The sequence below is a fragment of the Crocodylus siamensis genome, chromosome 11 (genome assembly GCF_052110815.1).
Source record: "Crocodylus siamensis isolate JL-2025a chromosome 11, ASM5211081v1, whole genome shotgun sequence".
NCBI classification, from domain to species: domain Eukaryota; kingdom Metazoa; phylum Chordata; order Crocodylia; family Crocodylidae; genus Crocodylus; species Crocodylus siamensis.
In genome coordinates, this window is record NC_143405.1 from 55,743,178 (window position 1) to 55,756,972 (window position 13,795).

General features: G+C 47.3%; 1 long non-coding RNA gene across 1 annotated transcript in view; it reads left to right on the plus strand.

Annotated features, from left to right (window-relative positions):
* Positions 1-6,731: 6,731 nt before the first annotated feature.
* LOC149855909 (uncharacterized) overlaps positions 6,732-13,795 on the plus strand; it is a 69,049-nt gene continuing 61,985 nt past the window's right edge. The window contains exon 1 of the long non-coding RNA XR_016438486.1: positions 6,732-6,817. This is a non-coding gene — a long non-coding RNA (uncharacterized LOC149855909). The remainder of the gene's footprint in view (positions 6,818-13,795) is intronic.

Sequence of the window (13,795 nt, forward strand, 5' to 3'; positions counted from 1 at the left end):
AGCTGACGGCCGGGCGCCGATTGGCTGCTCCGCTCCCCGCGAACAAAGCGGGGGGCGCGGCTGCCCCCGCGCGCCCCGCCCCCCCGGCCCGCACCCCCTCACGCGCCCGCGCTGCCGGCGGGACGTCGCCCTCGGGGCGGTTGGGCCGCTCGCTCTAGGCGCCGCCGAGGGGCTGGTGGTCTTCGCCCGGCCGAGTGGCCCAGCGGTCCCCAAGCTGCGGCCCCACCTCACGTAAAGCCGTGCCACCCTCAGCACCGCCCGCGCCGTACCAAGTCATTTCCTTGCCTGGCAGGTTGCCTGCGGGCCCCCAAACCGGGGCATCTGTTGTGGCGTGCCCCCGGCAGCTCTTTAGCCCGTCTGGCCTGGTCAGGCTTCGAAGGGCGGACAGATTGGCTTGGAGCAGCCGTGCCTGGGGCCGGGGGCTCGTTTGGGGCCTTGGTGCCGATGGCCTCGGACGTTTTCGGCGGCCCCTTCGCGTTGCCCCTCTCCGGGAGCCTGGCGTGAGAGTATCTTAGTGCAATAGTGATCGTACCAATATTCAGCGTAATTGGGTTTTGTTTTTATAACCCCAGTTGGCCCTCCCCTAAGGCCACTGCTTTCGTCCCGGGCTGGAGCCTGTGCGGGGGTGCTCCCTCACCCCCACAGAAAGAGGGAAGGAGGGAGGTATTGACATGTTTTATGACGCGCTTTGAGAAAGGGGCCAGGAACAAGGAGGGGGGAGTTGGGGGGAGCCCTGGTTCTTAGCCCCCTGGGTAGAGAGGTCCTGGGTTTGGAGAGGTGCAGGGGGCTGGACCCGATGATCTTCCGAGGTCTCTTCCAGCCTTACGATCTATGAATCTAGTCCAAGCCCCACTTAAAGCAGGACCATCCCCACTTATATTATCCCAGCCAAGGCTTTGTGTAGCTGGGTCTTAAAAGCCTCCAGGGCTGGAGATGAGGGTGGAGAAGGGAAGAGAAAAATCAGTTTAAATGACTGAATGCTTTATTTGTCCCAGACCGGTTTGGTGCAGGACCTCTGCATCAGGGATTCGGTGGAGGAAACATCACTGAGGGGCCTGTGTGTGTCCTCAAGTTTTTCTGCACTCCTGAAAAGAAATGTGAAGGGTGCTCCTTGTAGGGGCCGGATGCCTCTGATTTCTTGCTGATCAGACTTACTTAGATTTAATTTAATTTAATTTTTTTTAGGCTTTTGTTTTAACCCCACTGCAAGGCATTGAAGTCTGTCCATAAGGTTTTGTTGGGGTTTATCGGCAGGCTTAGGCGGTTGTTGCAGTATTTAATCCACCTGCTGAAGCCTGTCCTTACAGCCATGAGGCGGAGAGACTTCCTAAGTCTTGAAAAATTAAAGGTTAGAGGCTAAAGCCCACCATGCACTTACCAGAGAAAATTACTAGCTCACAGCCTGCCTGTGACCCAGCACCATTTGACTCTTGTCTTTCATCCAGATGGAATACAAAATGCTTCACAAACATTATTTAAGTGTATCTGAAGGCGAACAGTGCAAATGTTGAGGTGTTGTACAGTAGGTTATGCTATCGTGGCTATTAACAGTTTGGCCTTTTCCAACAAAGCACCACATTTATTTTTTCTATTCTAAGTATAGGGGCAAAGTAATCCCTGAAGCACCTTTGTATCGTAACCATAGGCAAGGGCTGCTGTTAACGGCAACTGCTCTACTGCAGTAACTCGCTGTACCTAGAGACTAAACAAAGGGCATTTCCAATTGAGGCATTTACAGGTTAAGGAAATTTTCCAATAGAAAAGTGAAACAACATCACTCGCTGAAGTTATATTCATGTTTCCTTTGTGGGTGCTTAAGTAAAAGCCTGATGAATTAGTTAAGATGGAAGATAGGATCTGGCTTGAACTTCAAGACTTTGAAATTGTTCGAATAAGTCTTTCTACATGCTCAGGTTCCCATTTGTTTCCTGTTGGCTCTCTCCCTTCTCTTCTGACTCTCAGTCTTGTGTCGTATTGTTCCCCATCTTTCTTTTGCCACTTCCGACTCCCACTTTATCCACTGAAATAACGGACTGTGGACATTGGCTGACATTTCATTACTTGAGTGCTTCTTTGTTCAGGCCTGGGAGGATGGCATCTGGGTTCAAATTGTTGGACCAAAAAAGCATTCAGTGTTACCTTTAGAGGCAATTCAGAACTGAAGCATGTAAATACACCAGCCAGACAGAGCAAAACAGACTAGATATCCCAAAATGTAAGGAGTTCAAAGAGATGAGGCAGCAGAAAACACCTTATGCTCTGGGCCATAAAACAGCACTTAGGCATGAGCAGTCACCACCGCACGAGCACTTTTTTGGTGCTTGCTTTTCTGGTGGATGTGCAAGGCCCATGGCAAGTTTGCCACTTCCAGGCCACGGTTTGCCAGGCCGCAGCATAAAAACTTTGGGAACCCCTGCCATAGGCTACACCTGCAGGTAAAAATTTTCTCTTGATGTTGAACACAAACTGGAAAAAGTGCGAGGACATGTAAGACAGGTGAACTTCGTTGTGATAATGGAAACTTAATATGGTACTTTCTAAGGAACTGATTTAAAAACCAGTTTAACAATTTATAACAAGGAAAGCTCTCTTTAATTGAGGTGAAGATAAGTTAAATACGTAGCCAATATGGTCTTTGGTTAATTATGCTGACGGCCTCAGGTTTCCCTTTGAGGCACTAAATTTTTTCTATCCGTCCAAAAGGTCATTTGGATCCTATTAAAAGTGAAGTTTTTTATATGCAAGGAAATTGAATTTTCAGAAGGAACCCATAAATGGCCTCCAAAATGTTGCTTTCTGTTCTACAGCATTCTGAATTCTCAGTCAGTCTACGTGTTATGTCTCCACTATCCATCGCTTGCTTTTGGTATAAAAAAGGATAAAGTAGCTGAAGTATTCTAGCAAAATCCTCCACACCAGGGGTGGGCAATTATTTGGGCTGGAGGGCCACTTAAGGAGTTTTGGTGAGCTGTTTTGGGAGGGGGGGAGGGGGGTTGCTGAACTGACCGGGCAGAGGGGAGTGATTGATCCTATTCAGCACTGGGCCCATCTACCCCACACACAGTGCTGGGGGTGCTGGATGGAGCTGGTGGGCGGGCAGGGTCTCCATGGAGTCAGGCCAGGACCCCTGGAGGCAGGGCATGTTTAACCGGGTGGATGGGATGGGGCCACAGACTAGGTGAGGAGCAGTGTTTGGGAGTGGGGGTGGGATGGGCAGGTGGGTCCAGGGATGCAGGGTGGGGACAGCATAGGGTTGAGGCAGAGCTGCAGTCCACTCCCCGCATGCCCCGGGACAGGCAGTGGTTCTGTGGGCAGGGACTGGGCCCTGCACTGTCACTGCCCCATGATCCCAGCCCCTTGTCCACCTATCCTGCTCCCAGATATCACTCCCTGCTCGCCCGCAGCCCATCCCGTCTGCTCGGCCGAGTGTGCCCTGCCCTCAGGGGTCCTAAGCTGGCCTCCAGGGAGACCTCACCCGCCCGCCATCTGGCACCCCTGGCCATGGGTGAGGGGCAGAGGGGCTGGGTCCAGTGGCAGCTGAGACACTGGAAGCAGCATTGATGTTTCTTTGCGTTGACGTGTTTTATTGGGACAGCTAGCACAAAATAAGGTTCTCAGTTAAGATGAACAGTGTGTTCCATAGTTCTTTGCAAGCTAAGTTACATAATTGGGCATACAGTGCTCTACAATTATTACATATGTGCCAGTAAAGAGTGTTCTTTATACACAACTGGCTTCTTCATTGAAATGTTGGGACTCTGCTGAAAAAGCTAGGACATGTCCTGGGAGGGTAGGACAGGACATTTTGAAGTAGAGTACGTAGCTTCTGAAAACCCTCCAGCTTTGGAACATGCACAAGCAGTGTGCTGGTACTGGCAAACACTTCAGTGAAATGCTTTAATTTGAAACAGCAGCTTGGGGTAGGAGTATGAAAAGGATATTAAATAGTCATCTATATTCAGAGCCATCCCTAGGGGTGTGTGGGGCCCAGTGCGGCGTTGAGTGGCTGGAGCTGGTGGACTGGGTTGTGGGGGGGAATGGTGAGCAGTCGGAGCCAGTGGAAAGGGTCGGTGTTGGCAAGCGGCCAGAGCCAGCAGTGGTGGTGGCTTGGTGGCAGTGGTGCGTGGTGGCTGCAGCAGGGCCTATGCAGCACTGACCACAGGGCCCCCAAAATGTGGGGCCCAGGGCCTGGGGCAGTTGTCCCAATTCACCCTCCCTTCTTCCCCAGGGATGGCTCTGTCTATATTTCACGTGGTAAATTTTGACGCTGGAAGCCGATTATGTTTGTCCAACCCAGTGGTTTTCAACCTTATTAAACTAAGGCCCTTGTTAGACTCAAGACCCATTGGAAAGTGCCAGTTCTTTGCTTTCACTTTCTTTTTTGACTATGGGAAAACCATAGAGCAATAAACCTTTTTTTTGTTGCAAAGAACTCAGAAGGACCACAACAGGGTAGAATGTTTTTGCCACTTCGGATTCCTATTCAACATCTTTGAGTTCATCTTGTGAATCATGTAGGTGCTTGCATGGTATCCCCAGTTAAGAATTGCTGGTCTAGCCACTAGGTTAGTTCATTTGTAGTAAACCCTAATGTCCAATTTTAGGACCTCAGTGGCTGAGTGACCAGGTGAATACGCATGCTTGCTTGCAAGAGTCTTCACCTGCAACATGGCAGAGTTTGAATGATGAGTTGTAGGAGCTCGGCATGGCTGGAATGAACTCCCATCCATATGCCGGAATTAACTCCCATCCATGTTACCCAGCTTTTTGAGTTGTGCAATGGAGGACAATATTTGACAGTGGGGCCAACGTTCACACTTATAAGGAGCCTTTAATGTTTTTCTTAAAGTTTCAGTTTCTGGAGTCAAGCTATTAGGGGAATGTCTGATTTTTTTAGTTTAAAAAAAGTTTCTCAATTGCGGAGAGAATCTACGTGGTGCAATATTTGTTAAGATTGCTCAGTTTTCAACTCATCTCATGCCTTTGAGGCCTTGTTCGTGATTTTTAAATGCTCGTGCTTGGGAATTCTGCTTCTGTCATTGAACTCATTTTTAAAAAGTGACTTGCGTGACACTAAACTGTAAGTAAATAAATTTGTATCGTAAAGATAGGAGAGATTCATGGTAATTGAGTTTTGCTAGCCCAAGACTCCAGCTGATAGGAACAGCTGCAGAAGCAGTCAGACCAGGCATTACTGAATGTGGTGGAAGTCTTTTAACCTCAACTTCACTTTATTCCTGCCCTCTTTTCATAGGGCCTGGCTTGGGTTGCTTCTCTGCCTCACACATACAGAATGCTAGATCAAAACTGTACTGGGCAGAGACCCCTTCCCTCCTTCAACGCACATCCTCTCTCTCCAGGGCCAGTAGGATGGAAGTGATGCCTCTCTTTTTCACTGCCTTGTCCTCCTTGTGTGGTCTTGGGGAAGCACCGTGAAAAGGATCCAGTCAGAAACTCTAGCTGGAAGGAGAAGAAGCAGTCAAAGAAAAAGAATTCAGCCATTAAATGAACTTCCTAAAGTTCTTAGTGCTTAATTTTCCCTGATTAGCTGTTTGCTCTAACTCTTCCTTCCCTCCCTATTCTTTTAACCTCTGTTCCTGCCCCCTTTTTCCTGCCTTGCTGCCTTCACTATGCTTTCTCCTGCCTTTTGTTTTCCTTTAGCTCATTTCCCCTTCCCCAAATTTGCAGAAATAATGTTTTTCTCTTCGCCCTGTGCCTGTCCCGTCTGTTTAGATTGGAACCATTTGGGGGCAGGGAGTGTTAGTTGCTCTGCATTCGGAGAGCGATTTGGAGAGCGCTTGCAATGGAGCCCTGCTTTTGGCTGGTCCTTAGGTGCTACCATCATGAACGTGATTCTGATAATGAAGCAGTAGTCTATGCAGCTCTCCCTGACCATTGACATTTTTTTTCTGAAACGGACATCGTATCACTAAACTGCTTAACTTTTTGAGCGTGCGTGGAGTCCTGTTCTCTGAACTGTGCTGGGAAAACCTACCATACATTTCTGTAAGGAGAACCCCTGTGATATCAGTGGGAAATCTACACAGGAAGGCAGCAGAGTATAGTGTGAGCCAGAGAACATTGCTGTGCATCACAACAGAAACTGCTGCAAACTGGTATGAAATTAAACTGAATCTCTAAAAATGCCTACCAGTTTCCTGGGATTTTTTTGCATTATAAATACGATTGTTACTGAAGACTGATTTGGGTGAGGAAATAATTGGTATTTGCATTTTGTCCCTAGGACCCTGAGCTTGGACGATAGGTTAGTGAGTGGCAACCCTACTGGGGTTATATTCAGAATTGCAAGTGGGCTTGATTTGTGCATGAAGTTACCATGGCAGCCCATTCAGTAATTAACTGTGAAAATCCAGTGGCCACTAGTATGTATAACTGGCCATTTACATAAGGCTAGCACAATTATGCAGACAGATATTGTAACCGAGTACACACAGGCATGTACAGATACATTCATCTTTTTGTATGTGCAGTTATATGTACCGGATTCCATAATACGTTTCAATATGGGCATAGCCGTGTGCCAGCCATAGCAGTATGTAGGTACCGCATTCAACAGAAAGTCTCGGTTTTGCTCCATAAAGACTGTTTGGTTTGCTGATTGAGACTATGATTTCTGTGAAGCCATCTTTGTGATGAGGAGGAATGTTTGGCTGAAAAATGTTCTGCTTCTGTTGATGAAAGACTGGTGTAAACAGTTGTCTTATCTTTGTTTCAAGGGCACCAGGAAGTAAATGCACCTTGATCTTGATGTCAGACGTTCTACAGGCTGGACCTAAATGATGTGTTCTTAAAGCAGGTCAGTCATTTCAGACAAGTATCCCATCCTACTTTCCTTATGCATTATTCATTCTGGAGCATTTCTTTTTGGTGGATGCACCCTTCCACTGTAAAGGTGAATATTTCATGAAGGAAGACTTCCAATCCCATTTCATCACTTTTCCAGGAAACCCCATAAGCTTCTTAGAAAGCTTGATTCACCTTAAAGAATATTACCGAGTTTAATTGCCAGCCTATCATTTTTCATCTACCCTAAGAATAAAAGTCATGATAAACAGGGCATGAAATCCCTTCCAACCAGACTTCCATGGTGTGCTGTTAGTGTGAGGGCATTTTGCAATGTTTGATACAAGAAATGATTCATTATATTTCCCTGACAATAAAAAAAGCCTTCCTTTAAATTTCATGATATTATATAGCAGGTGTATATAAGGCTCAGATATTTATTTGTGTAATGCTTAAAGGAGCAGGCATGCAAAAGTCTCAAAGCTGCAAAGGTACATAATGGTATGTGCATAGTCCTCACTGTGACATCTCAGTGGCCCCTAAGTAATAAAAACTGAAACACAGAAACAGCCTCTGCCTTACCTGTAGGAGAAAAGTCTTTGTTAGTTTATAGGTCTGTTTGTATATATGGTAAGTGTATCAGGAGCTAATTGTTGGGAAGTTAATTCAACAGTGAGTTTTGCATTCAGTAAACATCTATTTCAATCTCAAGGCCTCTCCTGTTTTTGGTGTTTAGTTCCATTGCTCCAGGGTAAGGAGGTGACCAGAGGCAATGGCGACCTCTTTAGTAGGTATGGCAGTTCATGAAGGGTTATAAATGCCAGCATGGAGATCTCAGGGGTATTGGTTGTAGCCGTGTTGGACTAAGGACATATAGGCAGACAGGGTTTTTGGGTAAATCTTTTTTGGGTACAATCTTTTTTTATTAGTTGGTCTAATAAAAGATATCAGCATGGAGATCTTGAACCGGACTTTGTATTCAGTAGAAGTCCAGCAGAGAATGGAGTACCAGGGTGACCTGTGTTGGTAAAATGACAGTCTGTTGCCTTTAGTAGCTTCAGAATAAGTAGTTCCATTCAGAGATATGAGTTGCAGTAATGAAGCTTGGACAGTCCAAATGCAGGGGTCATTGTAGTCATGTCTGTATCTGGTAGAGTTTGTCCTTCTTTTCTCCAATTCTCTTGTCTGCCTGCTAGTCTACTGAGATTATGAGCCTCTCAGGGCAAGAGCTATTACTGTGCATCTGTGCAGCACCTGACACAGTGGGACCTTGAGCTCAGGTGGGAATCCCAGGCACTGCCATATTATGAAAAATAACTTCTAGTTTTTCTTCAAAGTGGGGACCATTCCGAATAAGTACCCTAGGCTTCATCCTGAATTCAATCTCAAGTGCTGCTTTGTGTCTGCTTGGCTTAAAACTGATTTCTCTCTCCCCTTCTTTCCTCCCTCCAGCCTTGCACTGGATATATCTTGGCCAATTCAGAGGCTATGGTTTTTCATAGTAAATATATCTTTTCTAGAACATATTAATTGAAAAAAAAAATCTTCCTAATGTGAAATTAACCTTGAAACTGAAGAATGCTTCCATGCTAAGATGTTGAACTGGCATCTGTAAATCAATCTGTCTGCTGTATTTGTGGTCCCGAAAGGGATATGATTTGTATAGAATGAAGATGTTTTTTCAAACCTTTTCATATGCTAACATCTGAATATAGCAACTCAGAAGATATTCATTTGAGCATAATTTATTCCAAACTCCCTCTGGAATAAACATTGTGCTTTGGAGGACTGCAAAGCTTGTGAGTTTTGTACCTATATATGAAGCTTTTAACCTTTATTGCTTCCCAAGATGGTAGGATGATAGGAAGTCCCTACACCCTGTGTCAGTTGTGGCATGGCTGAAAATTAAACAACAGTATTTTCCATCTAGATCCAAGTAGATGGGTATCCATATGACAAGAATCAGCATTAGTTAGTTTTGCCAGCCATATTGGTAGTGCTAGCAGACAGACAAATACAGATGTCACCTGCCCAAAGTTATTTAGTTGATTTGGTGAAAGACTGAAGTGTGGATATTTGTGCATAACCTTCTTTTGGAGGGGTGCTTGACACATGCCAGATAAAGCACTAAACATACTTTTCAAGAACAAAGGTTAAACTTTATTCTTTATATTCTGCTCCAAAAAATGGGCAATGTCTGATGATGGCCCAGTAACTGGGTCACCTGGAACTAATTGTAGGTGAGAATATGCATTTTTTCTTAATTATAAAGCAAAATCATGTACATTTGATATGTTCCCTGTGGAGCATTTTGGAGCAATAAACTAAATAAACAGATTCTGCTGATATTCATAGCACTTTCCATGTGTGACAGGTACAGCAATATAAATATTTTCATTTTAATTAGAAATAATCTTTGTTTCATTATAAATCCAAATATAATTTATCTCATCAGTTTCATGTTAAAAATATTCTTCATTTAGAAAACTGTGGGTGAGGGTTCGTGAGGAAGCAGGTGAAGCAGATAGGCACTGTTGTAAGGCTATAAGTAGTCTCAGTAACAGCCAAAAGGAGAATAAAAGGCACAGAACAAACTATTTCCTAGCCGTGCAGATGCTGGCTAAGCTCTGTACACCCTGGAGATTCAGTGAAATGCCAGCAACCACAGGGCCTAATTGTACCTCCTGGATCTATGAGGAGAAGAATGATTGTGTTTCATAGATTTCATAGATTTTCATAGCCATTAGGGCTGGAAGGGACCTCGGGAGATCATCGAGTCCAGCCCCCTGCCCAAAGGGCAGGAAGTCAGCTGGGGTCATAGGATCCCAGCAAGATAAGCATCCAATTTACTCTTGAAGGCGTTCAATGTAGGTGCTTGAACCACCTCTGCCGGCAGACTGTTCCAGACCTTGGGGGCTCGGACAGTAAAGAAATTCTTCCTTATGTCCAGCCTGAAACGGTCTTGCAGGAGTTTGTGACCGTTCGACCTCGTCATCCCTTGGGGCGCTCTGGTGAACAGACGTTCCCCCAGATCCTGGTGGTCACCCCTGATAAACTTATAGGTGGCCATCAGATCACCCCTGAGCCTGCGCTTTTCCAGGCTAAAGAGTCCCATGTCTCTCAGCCTGTCATCGTAAGATCTGTTTTCCTGACCTCTGATCATGCGCGTGGCTCTCCTCTGGACTCTCTCAAGCTTCTCCACATCCTTTTTGAATTGTGGAGCCCAAAACTGGATGCAGTACTCCAGCTGCGGCCTCACCAAGGCCGAGTACAAGGAGAGAATGACGTCCCGGGATTTGCTCGAGAAGCATCTATGGATGCACGCCAGCATTTTGGTCGCTTTACTAGCCGCAGCATCGCATTGGAGGCTCATGTTCATCTTGTGGTCAATGACGACCCCCAAGTCTCTTTCTTCTGTAGTGCTAACCAACGTAGCACTGCCGAGCCTATAAGGGTGCTGCAGGTTTTTCCACCCAAGGTGGAGAACCTTGCATTTTTCGGTGTTAAACACCATGAGGTTCTCGTCTGCCCATTTGCTGAGCTTGTCCAGGTCAGCCTGGATCACCCGCCTATCTTCTGGTGTGGATGCTTTGCCCCAAAGTTTGGTGTCATCGGCGAACTTGGCCAGTCCACTCCTGACTCCAATGTCCGCATCGTTAATGAAGATGTTGAACAGGATGGGTCCCAGGACAGAGCCTTGAGGGACCCCACTGGTCACAGGGCACCATGATGAGTGACTGCCATCAGTTACAACCCTCTGGGTCCGACCACGAAGCCAATTTCCCAGCCAGCGGATCGTGGTGGAGCCAAGGCCACAACTGGGCAGTTTGGCCAAGAGGTGATCATGGGATACCAGATCAAAAGCTTTTTTGAAGTCAAGATATATGACATCAATCTCTTCTCCCTTGTCCAGGTGATGGGTCACCTGGTCATAGAAGGAAATGAGATTGGTCAAACAAGACCTACCTGCAACAAACCCATGCTGGCTGTCCCTTAGGATGTTAGCCTGGGCCAGTCCCTCAAGGATGGCCTCCTTAATAAACTTTTCTAAGATCTTCCCCAGGATAGAAGTCAGGCTAATGGGCCTGTAGTTAGCCAGATCCACTCTCCTCCCTTTCTTGAAGATCGGCACCACATTGGCCTTCTTCCAGTCTTCGGGCACTACACCAGAGCACCAGGAGTTTTCAAAGATCCGTGCCAGGGGCTGGGCTATGACGCTCGCCAGCTCTTTGAGTACCCTGGGGTGCAGGTTGTCAGGGCCGGCTGACTTGAAGGTATCCAGCTTCTCAAGGTGTTCCTTCACGAGGTCAGCATTGATGGAGGGTAGGGGATCCCCCTCACCCAGATTTCCCATAGCAGGCATGGGCATCCCGTGTGACTGATGAAAGACTGACGCAAAGTACCTATTTAATAGGTTGGCTTTTTCCTGGGCGTCAGTTGTCAGTTGCCCCATCTGGTTTAGGAGGGGTCCAACATTGCCTTTGCTTTTCCTCCGGCTCCCCACATATCTGAAAAAGGACTTTTTGTTGTCCTTGATGCCTGAAGCTAGTTGGAGTTCAGTTGCAGCCTTGGCTTTCCTGGTTTGGTCCCTGCAGGACCGGACCAGCACGGAGTAATCCTCCTTGGAGGTGAATCCCGTCCTCCATCCTTTGTAGGCTTTCCTTTTTAGCCACAGTAGGTCCGCTAGGTCTCTGGAGAGCCAGGGGTGCTGCTGTGCCTTCTTGCTGCCTTTCCTCTGTGTTGGAATAGATTTAGCTTGTGCACTGAGGATCGCTTCCTTGAGAAGCAACCACTCTTCTTGAACTCCCATCTCCCTGGGGTCATGGTCTCTGAGGGCCTGACCGACTAGCCTCTTGAGCTTGTCAAAGTCGGCTTTTCTGAAGTCAAGGACTTCTGTGTTGCTGACTGACTTGCCAGCTTTACGGCGGATGGTGAAGGTGATCAGCTCGTGGTCGCTGTCACCCAACTTCCCATCAATCACTAGGTCGCCGATTAGGTCATCCCCCGTAGCCAGTACCAGGTCAAGCAGCGCTTTGCCTCTCGTTGGCCCATAGACTTCTTGAGTCAGGTAGAGGTCATCCACGCACGAGAGAAAGCTTTGCGCCCGCTCAGATTTAGCTGAGTGATCTTCCCAGGAGATGTCCGGGTAATTGAAGTCACCCATGACAACCAAGGTCCTGGAGCAAGCGGCCTCAGTCAGTTCCCGGGTGAACTCCTGGTCAAGCTCGGGACTTTGAGTGGGAGGTCTGTAGTAGACTGTAGTTTCAATTATTGCATGTCAAAATTGGGGAAGATATTTCTCCAGCCGGAATGTAATGCCCTCCCTTATGTTGGGGAAAACATTATGTCCCTTCTGGCCCTGTGATGTTCATCATGGAAGGTGATATAAATGGGCTCTTGTGACAAGGCCCGTGGCCACAGGGTTGGCCGTGACACCCCCTAGTGGCTTTACTGCTCCTGCCTGGCTCAAACTCTGATGCCACTCGCCCTAGATTACTTGTCTGCCTTGCCTTGTTCTTAAATATTGTAGGTTGATTCAGGGAGGCTGCCAACAAGTGTTAGGGTGAGCCCCAATCCCAGTTAGTTCCCACAGGGTCTCTTCTGAAACCCCAGTAGCCTGAGTCCAGCCCTTAGGTTTGGGAAGTCCGTCTCAGCCTGACTAGACCCCTGTAGGGCACCAAGAGCCTTAAGGGCAAATTGCACAGTTCCTTCACCTTCCCTGTACCATGCCCCAAGCTTCATAGATGTTTGTTTTCATTGATGTAACTTTATACACATGGCCCTTTTGGGCTCTCAGGCACCTGGTCCCTTACGCAGCCCCTCCTCCGGGCTCTCGGACCTGCTGGTTTGGGTCTCAGCCTTTTTTAAGCTCCTGGGCTCCTTTCTGTCTGAAGGCTTTTGGGTTACCTGTCCCCTGAATAGGACTTAAGCCTGCCCCAGCAGGGCTCAAGGCTAAACTACCAGTCTAACTAAAATGAATAAGAAACCCCACTGCCCTCCAGCAGACATCTCAAACACTCTAGGGGTTTAACATAAATGAAGGCCACTTGCCTGTAAACCCAGTCTTTCTCAGTCCCAGGAACTTGCCTCTGTTCCCATACCTGCAGAGTAGTTCAGCCCCAAATCCAGGTTCAGGTGCCCTGCAGCCAGGAGCTCCTCACATTTTGGTTGCTGGGGAGAGACTACCTGACCAGTGCAGGCTCTGGGCTTATATAGCTGCAGCCTGAGCAGTCTTCCGGTCAGGCGAGTCCCTCATCAGCTCCCCTTTGCCACCTGCAAGCAGGCTCTTGGGCTGCTTGCTCTCAGATGAGCAGGTACATCTCAGTGTCCTGCTACAGCTGTACAAAAGAAAATCCCTTGAAAGGGAAGTTGCTGGGGCTATATCCAGGACAGCCTGGAAGCAGACAGAAGACATGCATCTAGGGTGGGAGCACAGACAAAGAGTCTTGGTTTCACACCAATAACCTGAGATGTACGAATCTGGTGGAAGGGTTTGCAACCCATTCATAAGACTGGCAGACAATCCTCATGGATTCCATCACTGGAATGAAACTCTGTGTAGATAAACTGACCCCTTCTGGGCTCTCTCCCATGAATTCCTACTGCACAAAGGGTTGATTTAGCATGCATTTAGTAGCCTTGTCTATGATGACGGAAGAGCATTGTCTGTCATTCATAATGAGGTATGTGGTGGGTAAAGCATGCTTCTGGGATGGTCTCATGCTCTGTTTAGCTTTAATGTATAACCCATGCAGCATCCCTAAGGAATGACAGAGGCCTTACAAAGGCTATAGAGAGAGAGGTTCACTGATAAAGCACCTACCACACTGGGCAGAGGTGTGCATTGACAAAAAGTAGCTTTAGCCAGACTGGCTAATGCAAGTGCTTGAAGAGTCAAGGGCTTGATAAAGATCTGCCAAACCTCAGCAGCACATAGATATCTGCTGACACTGCTTGTGCTTTTTCTCCCTCAATAGGAGAAGATTTTTCA